Raw genomic sequence first — 23,805 nt, forward strand, 5'->3', positions numbered from 1 at the left:
ACCATCAGTTTCCATAGGGCTTTTGTTGTAAAGCAAGTGTCCATATATGTCACACCTCTGTGCCTTTGCTAAATGCTCTTCCATCTGCCTGATAGGCCTTCCTTATCTTTCTCTATTAGTTAAGTCTTTCTCACCTTTCAAGACTCCTCCAATAACATCTTGCCTGTGAAGCCTTTCCTGTCCTTAGCACCTATCCTGCTTCCCACACAGTCTTTAGTGTCCTTGACTACTGTATCATGGCAGTACTGCTAATGGCAGCACCTGCTGGTGTGTTTGCCTCCATAAGGCTGAGAGCATATTGAGGGCAGGGTCTGGGCCATGTTAGTCTTCGTAGCCTGTGCTTAACACTGTGCCTAAAATAGATGATCAGTAAAAGTTTGTTGAAGAAGTGAAGTTGAGAACTTTTGAATGGCTAAAAAAAAAAAGTTAAATTTCTTTCTTTCAGTGAATTAGAAGCAATCAGTTCTGAGAGTTTCACTCCTTGAAAAATCAGTATTCAATGTCCAGTACCTGGTATAAGCCAGCATTTAAGGGTAAAGAAACAAAAAGCCAGACGTTTAAACCAGAATATTCCTAAGGACATAAAATAGAAAGAATTTAACAAGTTATATCTGTATTACTTCTTTTTATTTTCCTTGTCCTTTGCCAAGTCATACCTCAATTTGTTTTTCCCCTCCCCCATCAGTTTTATCGAGATGTAATTGACATATAACATGGTAATAGTTTAAGGCGTATAACATAATGATTTGATATATGTATATACTGCAAAATGATTACCACAATAAGTTTAGTTAACATCCATCCCACGCATAGTTACAATTTTTTTCCTTGCGATGAGAACTTCAGATCTACTCTCTTAGCAACTTTCAAATATACAATACAGTATTGTTAACTATAGTCATAATGCTGTACATTACATCTTCAGAACTTACTCTTATAACTGAACGTTTTACCTTTTGACCACCTTTACCCAACTCTTCCACCCCACCCCCACTGCCTTGCCCTTGGCAACCACCAACCTGTTCTCTATTTCTATGAGTTCAATTATTTTTAGATTCCACATATAAGTGCTATCATACAGTATTTATATTTCTCTGTCTGACTAATTCACTTATCATAACGCCCTCAAGGCCCATCTATGTTGTTGCAGATAGCAGGATTTCTTTCTTTCTTTTTATGGCCAAGTAATATTTCATTATATATATGCCACATTTTCTTTATTCATTCATCCATTGATGGACACTTAGGTTGTTTCCATGTTTTGGCTATTGTATATAATGCTGCAATGAACATGGGGGTGTAGATATCTTTTCAGTATAGTGGTTTAGTTTCTTTTGGATATAGACTATGCATTAGTTCTTAAATTCTTTCATCAGAGTCATATTTTCTAGGAGCAGTCGTACAGTGTACCTGTTAAAAGCGTGGAATTTAGAATCAGAGCTGAGTTCTAATCCATCAGATGCCTGTTATGTGACCTAATGTGATCTTAATTTCTCTCTACCTCAGTTTTCTCATCTATAAAATGGATTGCTATAAGGTTCAAATGAGATAATGTATGCAAAGCACATACAGTGCTTGACGTAGTATGCACTTCATAGATGGTAAAAAGTGTTGGGAGCTCTTTCCTCAATGCTTCATTCATGATCTGCAAAGATGGGGAGCTGCAACAAGGACACTTCTAGGAACCTTATAAAATTAAGAAATGATCTTCATGCTGTAGTCATTTCAACTGAACCAAGGCAACAGCTGATATTCACCTATATTCACCAGTTCAATGAAAATAGCATTGCATGCTGGGAGTGCTTTTGCTTTGTGGAAGAGGCTATTATATCCTGATACCCATTCTTTCCCTCTCCCCTTTAGCGTAGAGCTTGTTCTCACTCCCAGATAAGTTTTGTTAGAGTGCATGGTCATCTTGCTGGTTACCACATTTCCCAGCCTCCCCTGCAGCTGCATCTGGCTCTGGGATTAAGTCCTCTCCAGCGGTGATTGCTAGTGACTTCTTTTGATTTGGGCTGAAATGCTGATATGGTTTTTGTGGTGAACCATCTTTGATTATGTAGATAAGGAGAACACCCTGTGTTTCTAGGGGGATGGCTGAGCAACAAGATGGAAGGAACCTGAGTCTCTGAATGACCTAATGGAGCAGAGCTCCATTCATCCTAGGTAGTTATTACACAGAGAAATAAATAAATTGCTCTCATGTGAGTTGTGTTTTGGGGGTCTTTTGTCATAGCTACTTAGCATCAACTTTAACTACTGCAAGCATCGTATATCTTTTTGTCTTTTGTGTGTGTGTCCCCTTCTACCTCTGCCAGAGCATTCTCCCTCTACCCTTCTACCTAATTAAGTCTTTCTCTTCCTTCAGATCTCAGCTCAATGTCTCTTCCTCAGGGAACCTTCCTGATCTCCTCAGATAAGTTTAATTCTCATACGATTTTTTTTCCTTGCACTGTCTTCCTCTTCCTAAGAAGAGGCCTTATTATGTTTAGGACTTTACATTTAATTGTGTGTTTGATTAATGCTTATCTTCCTCACTATATCATAACCCTTATGAGAGGAGGGACCATGTCTTAACTGGTCTACCATAGTACCCAGAAGAGCTAGCCCAGTATACAGCATGTAACAGGCGCTTAATAAAGATCATTAATTAAAAAAAAAATCAATATATCTCTGACTCCCATGGTAATAAGTTATTCTCCTTGTCATTGTTCTTCTTTACTCTCTAGAAAACTGAGTGGTTAAGTGGTTAAGTGATCAAGAACCAACCATTGAGCAAGACCCTTGATCTACTACGTTGTCTGTGGAAGAGATTTGTTACTTTCCTAACTCTTAATTTTAAATGGCTGCTAATTTTATCTATTAGCATGTGAGATGGCAAATAAAAGTCAGAAAATGGAACTGATACTCACTCTGGCTATCCTTAAGGGCTCTGAGTCACTGGATGGAATTTGGTAATTTATGCCTTTGATGTCATTCTGCATCCAAGTTGACTGGTCGCTAAATATCTGGCCATTCCACCCTTTAATCACTTATGTTTCCTGGACTTAATATCATTATAACACATCTCTAAGGATTTTAAGGAAATTATACAGTGGCCAACCTCTGAAATAAAAATATTTCCCTAGTGGTAAACTGGTCATTGTTTCTACTAAATCAGATGGTGTTTTATCTTGGAAGAAAATTGTTTTCTTTTCAAGTGTAGACCAACAAGGTAGTGATAGCAATTGCTATGGAAGTCCTCATCTCCACCCAAGGGCGATGTGAAGGAAGAAGCTGCAAATGTTGGGAGCTTTAATGCAATTTCACTCAGCACTTGCCTACATGTAGCATTTTTAGAAGTATGGGGCTCTGTCTTTCCTATCATCTTGTTGAGTAACCTCATCACATCTCTGAAGAGCACGTATAAATCAATTACCTACCAAGTGGCCTGCCTCTGCAGAGATGGGTCATATTTAGGAAAACAATTTTCATAGAAAAAAGGCTTTCTCTGTGATGTGTCAGGAAATAAAGCCACAATATATTGCCAGGAGATGATTCCAGAAACCAACAGCACCTGAGTCACATAAAAAACTTTGAGTCCAAGAATTAGGTTGGTGCTTACACTTGGCCACTGTTTAAAGCCTATTTTCTGTATTACTGCTCAAGGAGAATTCTTTTGGTAATCTGAAACTCTTCAAAGCTTCCTGCTTCAGCAATATTCTCCAGTTGCTTTGGAAGTATGTGAAGTTTGCGAAAACCCAGATTTCATTAGCATTTAGACTTTGCATTGAGGCCTTAACCCTATAAATTCCATAATTCTATGAAAAATTCCATGAGAATTATATTCTGTGTGTAACTCAGGGTCTAGAATTACTTAAAGGCTTTATGTAGAATCGACAGGTCAGAGTAGGAGCTCATGAAGATGCTGGGTAAATGGTGTCAGACACTGTTGCCTGCCTACCCAAGAGACACGGTCCTCTTCCTTCCGTGCTTTGTATTTTAAGCCCCTCTGCAGATTCAGAGGATGGGTCTTGGTTAGATTAGGCCAGGCATATAATTCCATCTCCTTTACCAGTACTTAGATTAAGGATAAGTATGTGACACAGTTGTAGCCACTAAAATATGAGATAAACTTGATACTAAAAAAGGCTCAAAGAGTCATTCTCTCCCATCTTTAGATATTGTTGTGTGAGGAGCATCTTGGAGCTGCTGCATATAATTTGTGACCATGAGAAGACAAAGATGAAGAAACAAATCATTATGCCAAGGATGCCCTCCTCAGCAGAACAGAAAGACAGAATCTTCCCAGCTCCCTGATGAGCCTTGTTGAAATTGCTAAATAAACCATCCCTAGCCTTTCCTCCAGACCTCATATTATATGAGCTAATAAATCCCTTTATTATTTTAGTCATTGGTTCTCAATCTTGTTTTTATGCCAGGCAAGATGTCTTTTTAAAAGTTCTTCAGTTGATTTGAATGGACAGCCAGTGTTGAGTACCATTGGTTTCAAATATTTTGAGTTAGATGCAGTCCCGCCTCCCATGGGGACCCGACCTGAGGAGCAGGGGTGGGAGCTTTGAGACTAGTGCAGCGCAAAAGTTTCAGAAGTTATATGGGGGCAGAGGGCAGACAGCAGAAGCAAGAAGAACTACAATCCTGCAGCCTGTGGAACCAAAACCGCATTCACAGAAAGACACACAAGATGAAAAGGCAGAGGGCTATGTACCAGATGAAGGAACAAGATAAAACCCCAGAAAAACGACTAAATGAAATGGAGATAGGCAATCTTCCAGAAAAGAATTCAGAATAATGACAGTGAAGATGATCCAGGACCTTGGAAAAAGAATAGAAGCAAAGATCGAGAAGATGCAAGAAATGTTTAACAAAGATCTAGAAGAATTAAAGAACAAACAGAGATGCACAATACAATAACTGAAATGAAAAATACACTAGAAGGAATCAATAGCAGAATAACTGAGGCAGAAGAATGGATAAGTGACCTGGAAGACAGAATGGTGGAATTCACTGCTGCGGAACAGAATTAACAATGAAAAGAAATGAAGACAGCCTAAGAGACCTCTGGGACAACATTAAACGCAACAATGTTTGCATTGTAGGGGTCCCAGAAGGAGAAGAGAGAGAGAAAGGACCCGAGAAAATAATTGAAGGCATTATAGTCGAAAATTTCCCTAACATGGGAAAGGAAATAGCCACCCAAGTCCAGGAAGCACAGAGAGTCCCATACAGGATAAACCCAAGGAGAAACACACCGAGGCACATAGTAATCAAATTGGCAAAAATTAAAGACAAAGAAAAATTATTGAAAGCAGCAAGGGAAAAACGACAAATAACATACAAGGGAACTCCCATAAGGTTAACAGCTGATTTCTCAGCAGAAACTCTACAAGCCAGAAGGGAGTGGCATGATATACTTAAAGTGATGAAAAGGAAGAACCTACAACCAAAGTTACTCTACCCGGCAAGGATCTCATTCATGTTCGATGGAGAAATCAAAAGCTTTACAGACAAGCAAAAGCTAAGATAATTCAGTACCACCAAACCAGCTCTATAACAAATCCTAAAGGAACTTCTCTAGGCAGGAAACACAAAAGAAGAAAAGGACCTACAAAAACAACTCCCCCCCCCAAAAAAAAACAACTCCCCCCCAAATTAAGAAAATGGTAATAAGAACATACATATCAATAATTACCTTAAACGAGAATGGATTAAATGCTCCAACCAAAAGACACTGGCTTGCTGAATGGATACAAAACAAGACCCATACAAAGAAATAGAAACAAAGAAAACAATAGTAAAGATCAATACAACTAAAAACTGGTTCTTTGAGAAGATAAACAAAATCGGTAAACCATTAGTCAGACTCATCAAGAAAAAGAGGGAGAGGACTCAAATCAATAAAATTAGAAATGAAAAAGGAGAAGTTACAACAGACACTGCAGAAATACAAAGCATCCTAAGAGACTACGACAAGCAACTCTATGCCAATAAAATGGACAACCTGGAAGAAATGGACAAATTCTTAGAAAGGTATAACCTTCCAAGACTGAACCTGGAAGAAATAGAAAATATGAACAGACCAATCATAGGAATAAAATTGAAACTGTGATTAAAAATCTCCCAACACACAAAAGTCCAGGACCAGATGGCTTCACAGGTGAATTCTATCAAACATTTAGAGAAGAGCTAACACCCATCCTTCTCAAACTCTTGCAAAAAATTACAGAGAAAGGAAAACTCCCAAACTCATTCTATGAGGCCACCATCACCCTGATACCAAAATCAGACAAAGATACTACAAAAAGAGAAAATTACAGACCAATATTACTGATGAATATAGATTCAAAAATCCTCAACAAAATACTAGCAAACAGAATCCAACAACACATTAAAAGGATCATACACCATGATCAAGTGGGATTTATCCCAGAGATGCAAGGATCCTTCAATATACGCAAATCAATCAATGTGATACACCATATAAACAAATTGAAGAATAAAAATCATACGATTATCTCAACAGATGCAGAAAAAGCTTTTGACAAGATTCAACACCCATTTGTGAGAAAAACTCTCCAGAAAGTGGGCATAGAGGGAACCTACTTCAACATAATAAAGGCCATATATGACAAACCCACAGCAAACTTCATTCTCAATAGTGAAAAACTGAAAGCATTCCTCTAAGATCAGGAATAAGACAAGGATGTCCACTCCCGCCACTATTATTCAACATAGTTTTGCACGTCCTAGCCATGGCAGTCAGAGAAGAAAAAGAAATAAAAGGAATACAAATTGGAAAAGAAGAAGTAAAGCTGTCACTGTTTGCAGATGACATGATACTATACATAGAGAATCCTAAAGATGCCACCAGAAAACTACTAGAGCTAATCAATGAATTTGGTAAAATTGCAGGATACAAAATTAATGCACAGAAAACTCTTGCATTCTTATACACTAATGATGAAAAATCTGAAAGAGAAATTAAGAAAACACTCCCATTTACCACTGTAGCAAAAAGAATAAAATACCTAGGAATAAACCTACCTAGGGAGACAAAAGACCTGTATGCAGAAAACTATAAGACACTGATGAAAGAAATGAAAGATTATACCAACAGACGGAGAGATATACCATGTTATTGGATTGGAAGAATCCATATTGTGAAAGTAACTATATTATCCAAAGCAATCTACAGATTCAATGCAATCCCTATCATTGCAATCCCAATGCAATCCCAAATTACCAATGGCAATCCCAAATTACCAATGGCATTTTTTATGGAACTAGAACACAAAATCTTAAAATTTATATGGAGACACAAAAGACCCCGAATAGCCAAAGCAGTCTTGAGGCTAAGAAATTGAGCTGGAGGAATCAGACTCCCTGACTTCAGACTATACTACAAAGCTACAGTAATCAAGACAATATGCTACTGGCACAGAAACAGAAATATAGATCAATGGAATAGGATAGAAAGCCCAGAGATAAACCCATGTACCTATGGTCAACTAATCTATGATGAAGGAGGCAAGGATATACAATGGAGAAAAGACAGTGTCTTCAATAAGTGGTGCTGGGAAAACTGGACAGCTACATGTAAAAGAATGAAATTAGAACACTCCCTAACACCATACACAAAAATAAACTCAATATGGATTAGAGACCTAAATGTAAGACCGGGCACTATAAAACTCTTAGAGGAAAACATAGGAAGAACACTCTGACGTAAATCACAGCAAGATATTTTCTGATCCACCTCCTAGAGTAATGGAAATAAAAACAAAAATAAACAAATGGAACCTAATGAAACTTAAAAGCTTTTGCACAACAAAGGAAACTATAAACAAGACCAAAAGACAACCCTCAGAATGGGAGAAAGTATTTGGAAATGGATCATCGGACAAAGGATTAATCTCCAAAATATATAAACAGCTCATGCAGCTCAATATTAAAAAACAAACCACCCAATCCAAAAATGGGCAGAAGACCTAAATAGACATTTCTCCAAAGAAGACATACAAATGGCCAAGAAGCACATGAAAAGCTGCTCAACATCACTAATTATTAGAGAAATGCAAATCAAAACTGCAGTGAGGTATCACCTCACGCCAGTTAGAATGGGCATCATCAGAAAATCTACAAACAAATGCTGGAGAGGGTGTGGAGAAAAGGGAACCCTCTTGCACTGTTGGTGGGAATGTAAATTGATAGAGCCACTTTGGAGAACAGTATGGAGGTTCCTTAAAGAGCTAAAAATAGAACTACCATATGACCCAGCAATCTCACTACTGGGCATATACCCAGAGAAAACCATAATTCAAAAAGACACATGCACCCCAATGTTCATTGCAGCACTATTTACAATAGCCAGGACATGGAAGCAACCTAAATGCCCATTGACAGATGAATGGATAAAGAAGGTGTGGTGCATATATACAATGGAATATTAGCCATAAAAAGGAATGAACTTGGGTCATTTGTAGAGATGTGGATGAATCTAGAGACTGTCACACAGAGTGAAGTAAGTCAGAAAGAGAAAAACAAATATCGTATATTAATGCATATATGTAGAACCTAGAAAATGGTATAGATGAACCAATTTGCAGAGGAGAAATTGAGACACAGAAGTAGAGAACAAACGTATGGACACCAAGGGGGGAAAGCAGCGGGGGGGTGGGGGTGGTGGTGGTGGTATGAATTGGGAGATTGGAATTGACACGTATACACTGATGTGTATAAAATGGATGACTTATAAGAAAATTAATAAATAAGTAAATATTTAAAAAATAATAAAATATTTTGAGTTGGGTCTTCTGTTATATGTAGGCCGTAGCATTCCAACCAATGGCCTGAGGCACTCTGCATGAGTCTTGAGGAGGATTCGGTGATGGGTGTGGCCACTGTGGTGATCAGGAGGAAGGACTTTATCTCCTTCAAGAGCGTAGTTGATTCTGAGGGTTTGGCTCACATACCTGTGCTTTCCATTTCTGGAAGAGGACAAGGCTCCAGCCTTGAGAAGCGATAAGCTATAGCGTTGTGTGGGAAGATGCTTTATAAAAATACAGGTGGAATGGCAGACACATCGAGACTTCAATCCTGGGAGTACACATGAGAGGAAATGGTGTGGCACCACGTAACACATTCAGTTGTGCCTGATGAGAATGGACTGGATTCTTCACGTGGGCCAAGGAAAATAAAAGGGTAAGAACAGCTCACAAACTTATGCTCTCCCATTGTGTATGTGGAAGATTTCATGGCATTTCTGAAGAAAGGAGCCTTGTTCCTGTCTCCATTTTCTGTCCTCATGTGTGATTTTCCTTTTTCTCACTAATTCCTTAATGCTTCCTTGCATTATTGACCTAATGGCTCTCAGTCCTAAGCCCACCCTTCTATATTGTGCTCTGGGATATTGGAGCTAGGATTCTGAAAACTCGATTTCCCAGACTCCCTTGCCAATCTTGTTAGGTTCCACCAATGGGAGACACTGAAGGGAGACTGGGAGGCAGGAGGGGAGGAGAAGAGACCTTCCCTGTTTCCAGTTCCTGTTAGTGTCTCTCTAGTAGCAGCAGAAGTTATGGGTCCAGGTTCCAATTTCTTTCAGTACCCCCAGCAGCAGCTTCGTCATGTTGCATTAGGAGTACCAGAACCTGCCATACTGCCTCATCCACTGGGCCATGGTCTCTCGGCCTTCCAGACATCCAGTAGGTTCAGACCCCTCCTCAGAGACCTGAGTGCCAGGATGTCCCTCTCCTCAGGAACCCAAATATCAGCTGTGGAGGGGACAGCTTGGCATCCCACCAGTCTGTGGGGCCTTGCTCTGAGCTCCCAGGTTCTCACAGCACCATTTCCCCCCTTTTACTCCTCCGAGGTTGTGGCTGCTGCCTGTAGTTACTCGCCTCTGGGTTACCTCTGTGTCCTCTTTTTGTTCCTTCAGGCTTTCAACACCTTTGTAAACAGTTCCTTGCCAAACCCTCTTAGAACTGTACTCAGTCTAAGACGCTTCCTTCTTACCTTCCTTCCTTCCTGGATGAGTCAGCACTCTCCTGAGAAATAGAACGAACAGGACGTGTGCGTGCGTGTGTGAGAGAGAGAGAGGGACAGAGAGAGAGAGACAGCGCAAATGTGTACGCGACAGAGATTGGTTTATTGTTAAGGAATTGGCTCACGCAGTTATGGAAGTTTGGTGAGTCCAGAATTCTCAGGGTAGGCCAACAGGCTGGAGACCCAGAGAGAGTTGTGGTCTGAGTCCAAAGGCCACCTGCTGGCAGAATTCCCTCTTCCTTGGTGCAGGTCAGCCTGTTTGTATCAAGGCCTTCAACCGATTGGATGCAGCCCCCCACATTATAGAGGGTAATCTGCTTTATTCGAAGTCCACTGATTTAAATGTTAATCTTATCTAAAAAAATATCTTCACAGAAACTTCTAATGCTTGGCCAAGTATCTGGGTACTGTGGCCCAGCAAAGTTGACACATAAAATTAACCTTCACACTTCCCTGTCTTTTCTTCACCTGGAATCAGACCTGAATTGAGGTCTGACTTCTCTCCCAGCCTGCCTTTGGATCCCTTCTCGTTTTCCCCCATACGTGTTCTAATGAATCTCTTGCACAGCTAATCCTGTTTTGGCATCTACCCAAAACACCCAAACTAACACATTACTCTATCTCCAGTGCCTGGCCTATAGTACATGCTCAATAAATATTTGCAAAATGAATTAATGAAGCCTATGAACGTGAGAGGAATTTGGCTGTGACATACGACACTCCATGATTACTGGGGTTGATTCATCTGATATGGGCCATAGGAGGCCGTCCCCTTTCTCCCTCTCATTTCCTCCACTTCTCTTTCAAAGTCTTGAGATGAAAGAAGATGATCTACCCAGATAGAAGAGACCTATGCTTCAGTCAAGAGTATATGAATGACTTTCAAAGAATCTCTTTTTCTTTGAAATCCTAGTATAAGAATATGAACCAGGTTATTTATCAATCGATCACCTGGTCATTGCCTGATGATTACCTGGCCATGATGCTGCCCTGGGAGGGATAGACGGTTGCTAGCTGGGTCTACTTGCATCCCTGACTCCTGGGCAGAGAAAGGGGGATTATAAACATGGAATGTTAATCACAGGCAGGGCTGTTTGAGGGATGCAAGGTGTAAGAGGAAAAGAATCACATTTCATGAACTTCTGGGTACCCTGACCATTTACAGAGAAGTCAAATGAGGTTTAAATGGATAGAAAGAATGGTCCTCAAGGAGAAGAGAAGTCAGAAGAGAGGCAAAAAGAAACTTGCACAGGACTGTGAAACAGCTGAAGAGGAGTCCACTCTGGTCTCCATCATAGGTGAGGTTGATAAGCGCTGGTGACAGTGAGACATAAGCCTCATGCACTTTTTAGAGTTTAATGCCAGTTGACTAAGCCATGCCTTAGGACCCTCCTGGTGCTCAGAAGGGTGGCTTCCCCTGGGTCTGCCTTCAGGGAGGGAGACTCTGCAAAGTGCAGGTCCTAGGGCAACTGCCATGATGAGCTGCTGCTCCCTTTCTGTCCTCCTCCACCCCTGCCCTTTTCTACCGACAAGATTCTGACCTTCAAGCATCTTCCTTTGCTGTGAAGGCAGCCGCCTCTCTCCACTGGATAATCCCTCACCTTTAGAAGCTTCGCTGGGTTCCCCTCCAGCTCCAAAACTCAAATCAAGCTCTCTGAGTGGCCCTATGAAGCCGCCGCCACAGGATGGAGGCAAAGGAAAATCACTTTTTTCTCCACCGTCATGTGCGCCGGGGGTGGGTTGCTTCTGGGACCTAGCACTCTGATCGCTCTTGCTAGGAAACTCTACAGAGCGAAGGAAAAGCAGTGAACTGATGGACAACACGATGGATCTCACGGGCTGAGGAGAGGAAGCCAGCCATGAAAGACCACACATCACATGGTCCCCTTGATACAAAGTTTTAAGAAGAGGGGACGGATTCCACGGTGATAGAAGTCAGAACAGCAGTGACCTCATTAAGTGAAGATTTGTGCTCTTTACTGTACTTATGTCACACCTCAGTAAAAGAATGAAAATGTTCTCCCCTGGCTTCTCCAACCTCAGACTCTAAGAAGGCTGGAAGGAGGGCGTCACTGACGTTCACAGAAGCGGGTTCACTGTGTAGATAGTCTACACCTTCTATGATGGGCAGGTGTCAGTGTGCCGTACATCATCCTCAGCGTCCCTCTCAGGGGTAAAGAAAGAGCACAGAGCGCAGCCTCCTTATTTCTGCCGCAGCCCTGCATGGACAGCAGGTGCCCTGGGCCCTGGAGGTACCTGCGTACTTGAGGCTGCAGACTCGGATGCAGATGTGGTGGCTCTGAGGCCAGCCTCCAGGACACAGCTATGCGTGGGCAGGTACCCTGCTGTGGCCCCTAGCCAGTGGTGCAGCCTCCCTCCTAATGGGGCTTGCTAACAGTGAGGACAAGGGCAGCCACCACTGGGCTGCAAAGAGGACCAACTCTTCCTTCACAAAGACATCCCAGAAACTCCCGGAAATATTCAGGTGCTGGGACCTGAGTTCTAGGTGAGGCCAAGAATCCAAGAGATGGAGTTCACTTCTGCTAACAAGGTCCCATCTTTAATGCGAGGCAGGTGCAGCCTGAGGAGACCTAAGCTAAAATGTCCCTCCCCTGGGCTTCCCTGGTGGCGCAGTGGTTCAGGGTCCGCCTGCCGATGCAGGGGACACGGGTTCGTACCCCTGTCCGGGAAGATCCCACATGCCACGGAGCGGCTGGGCCCATGAGCCATGGCCACTGAGCCTGTGTGTCCGGAGCCTGTGCTCCACAACAGGAGGGGCCACAAGAGTGAGAGGCCCGTGTACTGCAAAAAAAAAAAAAAAAAAAAAAAAGTCCCTCCCTCCCACTAGTTTGTTCTTTCTTTCCCCTCCCTCCCTCCCTTCCTTCCTCACCCTTTCTCTTTCTCTCTCTCTCAATCCATCCCTCCCTCCTCTCTCTCTCTTTCTTTCTTCGGAAAACTATATCCTCCAAGTTCAATGCACTCCACTTGAGCAAGCTAGGAAGGGAAAAGGATTCCAGAGACCTGGAACCTTCCAGCGCACTGGGAATTCAACTATGAACCTTTAAGGAGAAGGCCGTGTGAGACGGCAGCCACTGCACAGCTGCTTGGGGAGTGAGTTGATCTCTTGGGCGTCTATGGGGTGCAGCTTGTATGTGGCCTTTGGTGCCAGACCCCTTGGCAGTGCAACGTCCTCCCTTTTCAACATTCTGCTGTCACAGAGTGGGGCTGTGCAAAGGGTGAGAGCCACCAGTGCATGGAAAAGAGTTCTGAGGACACCACTCAATGGCAATTCTGCCTCCCTGAATCGGCTCTTGAGATAGAGACTTTGCCGAACATTAGCTCTTTTGGTGCAGCTGGAAATGCCATAACTGTGTAGTTGCACAAAAGAGGCCCCCCTGAGCGACTTCTCCCCTTCATTTCCAGGGAGGTGCAACACCCAAAAGAGACCTTTATCATCCCTTCGCTTCCCACCAACCTGACACAGAGACCCAGAGCTTTGCCACAGGATGGTAACAGGGCTAAAAGTCACCTGCTCCCAACGGAGCAGGTGTCCCTGAGAGAGGAGCAAGCAGGTGCTGGGATGGCTCCGGAGCTAGCAGAGTGTGTGTCATTGTGCCTGTACTCTTGGGAATTCTATAGCTTACAGCCTCGCAGAGAATGAAATGGACGCGAAGTTATGTTCTTTGTTTTGTTCACTGAAATATCTCCCAAGGCTAGAACAGTGCCTGATACATTGTAGGTATTCAATAAGCACTTATTAAATGAGTGACTGAGTATTGGTTCCAATTCCTAGGATATGGGAAATCTCTCAACATCCTTTTACACACAATTGTGTCTCTTAGCTCTTAGGACAGCCCTGTAAGGGGGAGATATTTATTATCTCCACTTCGCAGATGAGAAAACAGCAGCTTGCGTCAAGTCACAGAGTCAGGAAGAATCACAGATGAGGTTTCAATGCAGCCCTGCCAGTATCTAGTCCACACTTTCTTCCTGGTGCTGTGTTCGTTTTCCCCACCCCCAAGCCACATGCTTCTCGCAGGTCTGTGGACCTCACGCCCCTTCTCGAAGTGCGTGGAGGGATCGCTTCTCCCTGAGCGGAGACATTGGATGCCTGACCTCGAGGTGAGGGAGTCTCAGCATCTCAGAACCCTTCTCCTCTGGCTTCTCCAACCTCAGACTCTAAGCAGACTGGAAGGAAGTGGTCACTGATGTTCACGGAAGCGGTTTCACTGTGTAGACAGTCTACACCTTCCTCTAAGATGAGCAGGTGTCAGTGTGCAGTACATTATCCTCAGCATCCCTGCTCCCTGGCGTCTGAGGCAACAAATCAGCATCAACATTTTCCAAGACTTGCTGACCCTGTGCAGGAGCCAAAAAAGGAAAAGAAGACCCAATCCCTGCCCCTAGGATCTCACATATAAAAATAGCTATCAGCACAAGGTGGCCTGAGCTGCGTGAGCGCCAGAGACCACGTATCCAATCGTTTAGTTGGCGGTCAACATGTCTCCTGAGTGTCCAGGAGGTGAGTTGGCACACTTTTTCAGTAAAAGGCCAGATTGTAAATATTTTCTGCTTTGTGAAACAGATGGTCTCCATCCCAACTGCTCGACTCTGTCCTTGTAGCACTAAAGAAGCCAGACAGGGGTGGAGGTGAGGGCAAATAGGGTGGGGGAAATAGGGTGAGGCTGGTACAAAGGCGCAAACTTATAGCTGTAAGATGAAAAAAGTCTGAGGTATAATGTAATCTAATGCGCAATGGTGACTACAGTTGATAATACTGTATGTATAGTTGAAATTTGCTAAGAGAGTAGACTTTAAATGTTCTCACCAAGTATGTATATATAAATATCATGATGGATATGTTGGTTAACCAGATGGGAGGAATCCTTCCACAATGTATACGTATTTCAAATCATCACAATGTACCGTTTAACTATCTTCCAATTTTATCTGTTAATTATACCTCAGTAAAGCTAAAAAATTTTTACTGAAGCCACAGACAATATATGAGTGAGCATTGCTGTATTCCAATAAAACTTTATTTATGGACACTGATATTTGAGTTTCATGTCCTTTTCCTGTGTCATGAAATATTCTTCTTTTGAATTTTCTCCACCCATTTAAACGTGTAAAAATCATCCTTAACTTGCAGGCCAATGAAAGCACGCAGTGGAATGGATTGGGCCCATGGGCTGTAGTTTGCCGTCCCCTGGCCCAGTTGGGAGCCAGGCTCTGGGCAGGGTGCAAGCACACAGCAGTGACTGACACCTGGTCTCTGTTGCCACAAGCTCACTGTCCTGTGGGAAACAGACAAGTCAACAGGCTGTGATGAGTGTGTGGGATGAGAAGGGGTGTGAGGAGACACACAAGCCAATCACCTGTGGAGGAGTCCTGGGAGACCAGGGGCAGCTGGGGAGGGCTTCTCAGAAGAAGGAGGAGAGACCCAAGCCAGTGGAGTCAGAAGAAGCCCCAGGAGCTGCCTCCTCGAATTGGAGCTTGAAGGTGAGCCGTCCCCTGCGGGGTGAGAAATTTCCACTTGAAAGCTCTCAGAGCCACTGCAATAGCTCTCCTCCCTGGGGAGTCAGCTGAGGCCAAGTCCCGCGATGAAAGGGCTGCGGTGCTGGTGCCGGTCGTTTCTGGGCAGCCCAGCTCTGTTCTGCTCTGGGCAACAAAGATAGGGGGAGATACTGAAGAAAGCTTTCTGAATAAAGCCAAGCCTGTGGAATGGTCCTCTAGACAGATGCAAGGAGGGGCCCACAGCAAGGGCAAAATGGGCCAATCCAGTGGGTCCCCACTATGTGCTTGGCAGGAGAGGAGTCCCTTGCTGCTATGGGCTGAGTTGTGTCCCCCTAAAGTTCACACGTTGAACTCCCAACCTCCAGTACCTCAGCGTGTGACCTTATCTGGAAAGAGGGTCATTGCAGATGGAATTAGTTAAAACAAGGTCACACTAGAGTAGGGTGGGTCCCTAATCCAATATGACTAGTGTCCTGATAAAAAGGGGAAAATTTGGACACAGAGATAAGAAACAGACAGAGCGCCACGTGAAGATCGGAGTTACGCTGCCACAAGCCAAGGACATAAAAGATTGTCAGCAAAGCACCAGAAGCCAGGGGAGAGGCCTGAAACAGATGCTACTCAGGGCCTCCAGAGGGAACTAAACTTTCTCACACCTTGATCTCAGACCTCTCACCTCCAGAACTGGGAGACAATACATTTCTGTTGTTTAAGCCTCCCTGTTTGTGGTTCTTTGTTTCAGCAGCCCTAGGGGACTAATATGCTGACCCTGGCCAGGACCCACCCAGGGGTTCAGTCCATGCCCAAAGGTCTTCAAACACCCACTACAAGTGCCACCTGCCCCTCGATTCCCACCGCAAAAGTTGGAGCCGACACAGAGCTCTCCTCCCCGAGCAACTATATGCTCAGACCTGTATGTTTAATTTAGCAATCAACTTAGAGATTAATTTTCTGGTATAGAATTCTGTCTCATATCTGGTTTTTGACACACAGACACTTTCATACTTTGAATGGAGCTTAGACATGAGAAGGGGAGAGAGTAGTCAACTAACAAACGAAAGGCATCAAAGATTGTGGCGATTGGAAAGGAAGGACAGGGTGTAGTCATAAAGAAAACTAAGGGGGATAAAATATCCTTTGACAAGCATCGCCAGTTCAGTGCTTTGATGTGTTCTGGCCTTGTATGGCTCTCTACTTTCGCCTGATTATTTCCAAGTTTTCTGACAGCCTCTCTGTGAGACTCTGAGCATGTTGAGGGCAAGAGCTATCCTTAACCCCTTTTGTATGTTGCTAGACACTCGGGAAGCTCTGGACAATATTCACTGAATGAATTACCACAGATTTGCTTAACCATCAATTATTCAGCACATTTTTACTGGACACTGTATAGTTTCCTGTGGATGCTGCAACAAATTACCGCAGACTTGGGGCCTTAAACATCACCAATTTATTCTCTTATAATTCTGGAAGCCAGAGGTCTTAAAGGGTCTCAATGGGTCAAAATCAAGGTGTTGACAGCCCTCTGGAGGCTCAGGGGTGACCACTTGTGTTCCTCAGCCTGTGGCCTCTTCCTTCATCTTTCAGACTCTTGTTTCCCTCCGTTTCTGTCATGTGGTCTTCTCTTCTGTGTCAAATCTCCCTCTGCCTTCCTCTTAAAAGGACACTTGTGACGGCATTGAGGGTCCACGTGTTTAATCCAGGATAATCCCCCCCATCTTGACGTCTTAATTCAGTCACATCTGTAAAGCTTCATGTAGTCATATAAGGACAGTCACAGTTTCCAGGGATTGGGGGCTGGATGTATTTGCAGGTCATTATTCAGCCCACTACAAACTCCTGTGATAGGTATGAGAGGGTTTTGTTTGTTTGTTTGTTTGTTAACATCTTTATTGGAGTATAATTGCTTTCCAATGGTGTGCTAGTTTCTGCTGTATAACAAAGTGAATCAGCTATATGTATACATATATCCCCATATCCCCTCCCTCTTGCGTCTCCCTCCCTCCCACCCTCCCTATCCCACACCTCTAGCTGGTCACAAAGCACCGAGCTGATCTCCCTGTGCTATGCGACTGCTTCCCACTAGCTATCTATCTTACATTTGATAGTATATATATGTCCATGCCACTCTCTCACTTCGTCGCAGCTTACCCTTCCCCCTCCCCGTGTCCTCAAGACCATTCTCTACGTCTGCATCTTTATTCCTATGTGAGGGTTTTTTCAATTGAAGTATAGTTGATTTATGATACTGTGTTAGTTTCAGGTGTACAGCAGAGTGATTCAGTTATATATATACACACTTTTTTATATATATATATACACTTTTAATAACACTTTTTTATAACACTTTTTTGTTATATATATATATACACTTGTGTATATATATATACACGTGTTTTTATAATACTTTTTTATAACACTTTTTTGTTATATATATACACTTTTTTTTTGATTCTTTTCCATTACAGGTTATTACAAGATATTGAATATAGTTCCCTGTGCTATAGAGTTAATTGTTGTTGTTTGTCTATTTTATATATGGTAGTGTGTATCTGTTAATTCTGTATTTCTAATTTATCCCTTCCCCCTCCCCATGCCAGGCTTTGCTCTGATTACTTGAGAATCAGCAGTGAGCAAGGTCAACAAGATTTCCTGCATTTAGGGGACCACACTCCAGTGGGAGTGACGGATCATAAACTGAAAAATGCAGATGGTCATAGGGGTTCTGAGGGAAATAAAGGAGGCTCTAGGGTACAGAACAATCACAGGGTGCCTGTAGCAGGCCGTGGGGGTGATATAAGTTGACAGTTGAAGAGGAGAAGCAACCAGCTGTGTTAAGAGTCTGGGAGGGTGGTCCTGACTGAAGGGACAGGAAGAACCAAGAAAGAACAAGCATGTTCCAGGTGCTCCAAGGAGGCCACTGCGGTTGGAACCTGGGCAGGGAGGGAGAGGTGGGAGGCATGGGGTGGGAGTCAGAGGAAGGGGGCCCTCCTGGAGTGAAAGCAAATTTAACTGCTGAGGCTCATCTTCGATTAAATTGCATTTTATCTTCAATGACTGCATTTTTTTTTCTCTTCTGCTGATTTCAGGTGAGTATCAAGGCCAAGTTCATGAGCATATGACCTGTAGAGTTGCATAGGTTTTCAGAAGGTCCCCAGGGTTGCCTTAATGCTTTGCTGATGCCATCTTGAAATTAGTAACTGTTTTTGAAGAAGGGGCATGTAATTTCATTTTGCACTGGGTCCCACAAATTATGTAGCTGGTCCTCGTGAGTATATTGACAAACTCTGAGCAACCAGCCTCCTTCCTTCCAGGGTCCTTCTATTGAAGGACCCCAGCCTACAGTTCAGTCCTCGTGTGGACGGTAGGTTGGAACCTTTGGGAAAATGGTACCTTTACCACTAGAATTGTATATTTGGAGAAGACCCCTCAGACAGGGGCCAGAAAGGTCTAGGCGTAAATAGAAATGCAGGATTTTAAATATTTTAAATCTATATTAGGAACCAGTAGGACATCCTTGTAATTTGCAATGCTGTGACTTGGACTGTGAAGGCAATTCCGTAAAGGGCTAACGTGACTGTTCTGAACCACGGGTTGGGTCAGGTATGGGCAAAGGTCAAGAGTCTGCCAAAAATCTCCAAAGAGAACCACCGACAACAAAAAAACTAGAAAAGGAAGAACAAGGATGTACAGAGTCTTTTCTGTGTGCCAGGGGGATGGGCAGGGCTCCAGGGAAGACTGACTGACACCAGACATGGTCCCTACCTTCAGGGACAATTATTCATAATAACAATGACAGCTGGAAATAGCAGACATTTACTGAGCACATATAAGAAGACTTGACATCCATCATTCCTGCGAAGCTCCACCAGAGTCCTCTGAGATAGGTGAGATTATCATTCCTATTTTTTCCAATGAGAAAACTAAGGATAAATGACTTGTTCAAGATCCCACAGCTTGGAGCGAGCCAGTCTGACAGAGCTGGGCCTGTGGGATCCGAGGGCTGGCTATACCGTAGAGCTGCTCCATGAGGGGAGATGGTAAGAGGGCAAATGTGGTGATGGTGTTTGCTGGCTGGCATTGCACTGGAGATATGTACAAGGGGTCCAGAACCACAGAGCGATGCATCTAACCTGGCTCTGAGTTGGGGGAATTTGGGGGAAGGAAAAGAAGCAGAGGTTCCCAGGGAACCTGCAGCAGGTGTTAAATCTAGAAGAGGAGCTGAGTTTAGTTAGGATGGAAACAGAATTGCAAGTTGGGGAGGGGGGCTGAGAGGAGGAGAGAGAAGGGAGATGAATTGAGTGCAGAGGATCAACATCTGGACCGGTTCCCCCCATTGTACAGACCAGGGGTGTGGCAGACACCGGGAGTTGCTGGGTTTGAAACGTGGCCGAAAAATCTTCGACATTCTTCCCATCAAGGGATGGGGTCTATGTCCCCTTGTTCCGAACCAGGGTGGGCCTTTGTGACTGCATTTATGAGTAGGATGAAATGATCACTTCAGAGGGTGGTTATAAAAGGCCAAACAGCTTCTACGCAGCTGTCATGGGGCCCTCACTCGGGGAAGCTTCAGGTGCCAGCTGAGTCCAGGTACCCCTACATGGAGGGGGCCAGGGGAGAAGGAGGAGGAAGAGGAGAGGAGAAGGGGCTGCTGCCAAGGAGCCCCGGCTTCCAGCTCCCAGCCCAGGTGCCAGACTCTCAGTGAAGCGGCCCTTGAGATGACCCCAGCCCCATGGCCATCCGACTGTCACTGCATGAGATACCCAAGTGATCACTGCCTAGCTGCGCCTAGCCAACCCTGAGTCCATGAGCAAATTCAGTGGAAAATGAATCAATCAGCAAGCTCTTATTGAACACCTGCAGTGCCAGGGGGTGGAGAGAAGGCCACTGGCGCAGGGCACCCACCCCATCTCCCGGGCTCCTTGTGCAGTACCATCCCCTCGATCAACATCCTTCCCACACTTTCCTTTCTCTCTCTTGGGACCTGGGTGTAGATGTGCATTTTCTCTAAACCAAAATGTGCTTTTATTGTAATTTTTTTCCCACAAAGTATTTACTGTAGACATACAAGCACATATGAAAAATACAAAGAAGAAAAGTCACTTATATTCCCACCACTCATTTTTTAAAAGGTATTTTAAAATTTTAATACACATGTATTTTTTATACAAATGGCTGTATACTATGGGTATTTTTAAGCTGAATCTTTCACTTAACAATTTACTGTGAAGGACACCTTCATATGAAAAACATTCTTCTGCAATTTCCTTTTTAACGACCAAAGAACATTCTGTTCTATGAATGTGTGGCTGTGTCCCTCTCATCCAAGGCCTCAGCAGTGGCTTAATGCATAGAAAAAGCTGATGAGATTGTGGAATCCTAGAAAATTTTACACATATAACCTTATAAAGTTTAGTTCAAACAACAACATAAGGATGTGTATTCATTCACCAGTCTTTTGCACTGAGTCCAGGGCTTTTCTTTAAGACTATGCTGGCTAGTTCAACCTAGACCGTACGCATAATATCATATATACCTCTAATTTCTGTGTCTTTAAAGTGAGGTAAGAACTTAAAAGACACAACCAAGCAATCCTGGGGCAAAATTCTCATAATCTTTCTCACTCATGTATAGTATTCTCACCCACATCTCATTCCACAGCTATAGAACTATGATTTACAAAGCCCTTCCAAGGCTTTCAAGGTAGTGCTGACCAAAACTCAGGTCCAGCTGCTCATGGCTTGGAAGCCAGTACTTGAAGGGCAAGGTTGGTGAAAAGGAAAGTGCGCTTTATTCCGGTGGCTGGCAGCCAGGGGAGAGGGTGGACTCATGTTCAAAGGACAACGCCCCACTGCTGATCAGTGAGCAAGAGCTTTTTAAGGGAGATTCAGGGGTGTATAGGGTGAGGGAGGAGGCTACATGCAGAACAGCACAGTCAGCTCTGACCGTCATCTTGAAATTGGTCATGCAGTGGTCTCATCAGCATCATCTTGACTGGCTTAAGTACAGTTAGTCTTTAGTTCCAGGGTTAGTTAGTTCCCATTTCTTTGAGGCCAGTTCTTGGAATTGTGGCAGTTTATGTCATGGCTACTATCTGGTCATCATGTAGGTAACTTCTTCCACCTGGTGGGGGCTTCAGTATCTATAAAACAGCTCAAAGGATACGGCTCAGAATATTATCTATAGTCTTTGAGGAGGAACTAAAAGTTCTTGACTTTATTTAATGACTATTATTATTTGGTCTTGTTTGTTTTCCTTGGCTTTTGCGTTTTCTCACTTCTCTGATTAAATTTATTCTTTGACTAAAGTTTTTCTACAGACAAAAGGCAGGCAGTGGACATGGAGGGGTTCTGTCCTGGGAAGGGTCCCATAGGGTCCTGCTCTGTTTCAGTAGTTTTCATAGAATTGAAGTCTTTCTCTCTGTACCCATATTGCATCAGTCTGCATAATATTTAAATTTATTCTGGAATGCAAATAACCAGTACAACTGCCATAAACCACTTTGGACAGTCCCACAGGCTGTTAGTAAACACACACCTCAGCTGTGGGAGCAGGAGTATTGAGTGCACTCATCTGCAGAGCCCACTGGCCCTCCGGAAGGACCACAGCCTCAGTCAGTGGATTTTATGGAGGAAAAGAGGGTCAGTCCAGTTAGCTCAGTTGAGAGAGCTTACAACTTCGCATGATTGATCCAACCCAGCGACTGGACAGTTCGGGAGCTTCCTACTATATTTTTCTATTATAAACAATGATCCACTGAACATTCTTGTTCCTAAATCTTTAATTTAGTATTTGGTACAGATGGATTATTTAAGACAGATTTATAGAAGTAGAGGTACAGGGTCTAATAGTTTGCATGCTTTAAAGCTGGTGATAGGATTTGCCGAATTGTCCTGCCTGTAGTGCCCATTGGCTGTAGGTATGAGCATTTTTTCCACCCCTTTCTGGGTAGCATGGGGGAGTTACATCATATACATATTTAACTTTGGGGTATTCAATTCTATGTGCTCAGCAAACCCTCCCCAAACAACAAAAAGAAAACCAAGCAAACAAACAACCATATTTAGTGCCAGACAATACTTCAGCTGCTGCTCCCACCTTGTTGGAAAAGCAGTCTGTGGAGATTTACTGGGAGGAGCGACAGTGATCAATCTGTGCAGGATGTCACAGGGGTGCCCCTATTCCTGTCCACAGGGGTCCTTCAGGTCTGGGGGCTCTCCCACTACTGTGGGGTCCACAGTCAGGTGCCTGCCTAGACCAGTCATCTCCTCTCTGGGGTCTTGCTGGCTCTGGCAGGAAGCATGCTGCAGGGGCCCCTGTTTAGGAATCTACTGAGCCCTGTACCCTCATCACTTCCCCTTCATTTCCCCTTCCCACGGTCTAAGGAACACTTTTTTGGTCTTCAGGGAAAGCCTTCCTTCTTCTAAAATTTGGCTGAGTCCTTGTCATTAAGACAAGAGATTTTTAAATCTCTGCCTGCTACAACAAAAATACCATAAACTGGGTGACTGGGTGGCTTACAAACAACAGAAATTTATTTCTCACTGTTCTGGAGGCTGGAAGTCCAAGGTCGGGTGCCAGCATAGCTGGATCCTCTTCTGAGTTTCAGACTGCAGACTTCTCCTTGTCTCTTCATATGGCAAAGAGCAGAGAGGGAAAGCAAGCTCTCTCATGATGCTTATGAGGGCACTAATCCCATCATGAGGGCTCCACCCTCATGACCTCATCTAATCCTATTTACCTCCCAAAAGCCCTACCCCTGAATACCGTCACTGGGGCATAGGGTTTCAGTACATATGAATTTGGGCGGGTGTGTGTTGGGGGGACACAAACATTCAGTTCATATCAGTTCTCTTCAACCACCTCCTAGCTAGAGCCTCAGGCTTTTGGAAACCAAAGCCAGGAGGAGGCTCCTAGGTGGTTGCTACAGCCCTCCTGGGGTAGTCTGTCTACTTGAATGGGAAGGGCAGTGAAAGAAAATATCAGGATAAAGAAAGTTGTTATTAAAACAAAATTACCCTCCCCCCCATCTCTCAACTCACAGCAAGCTGTAAATGCACTGTGCTCCTTTAGGACATTCAGCATTTTCATGGGAGGTCATAGTGTTAACTCTATTATCACTGGGAAGCTATTATTTCAGTGATCTAAAATAAATTTAGAATATTAGCCAAAGCAGTTTTTCATTCAGATAATAACTACTCACCAAATTATATCATCTACAGGCTTTACTGCTTTGAGCTTGTGATAAAA

Source organism: Globicephala melas, chromosome 2 (genome assembly GCF_963455315.2).
Source record: "Globicephala melas chromosome 2, mGloMel1.2, whole genome shotgun sequence".
NCBI lineage: Eukaryota > Metazoa > Chordata > Mammalia > Artiodactyla > Delphinidae > Globicephala > Globicephala melas.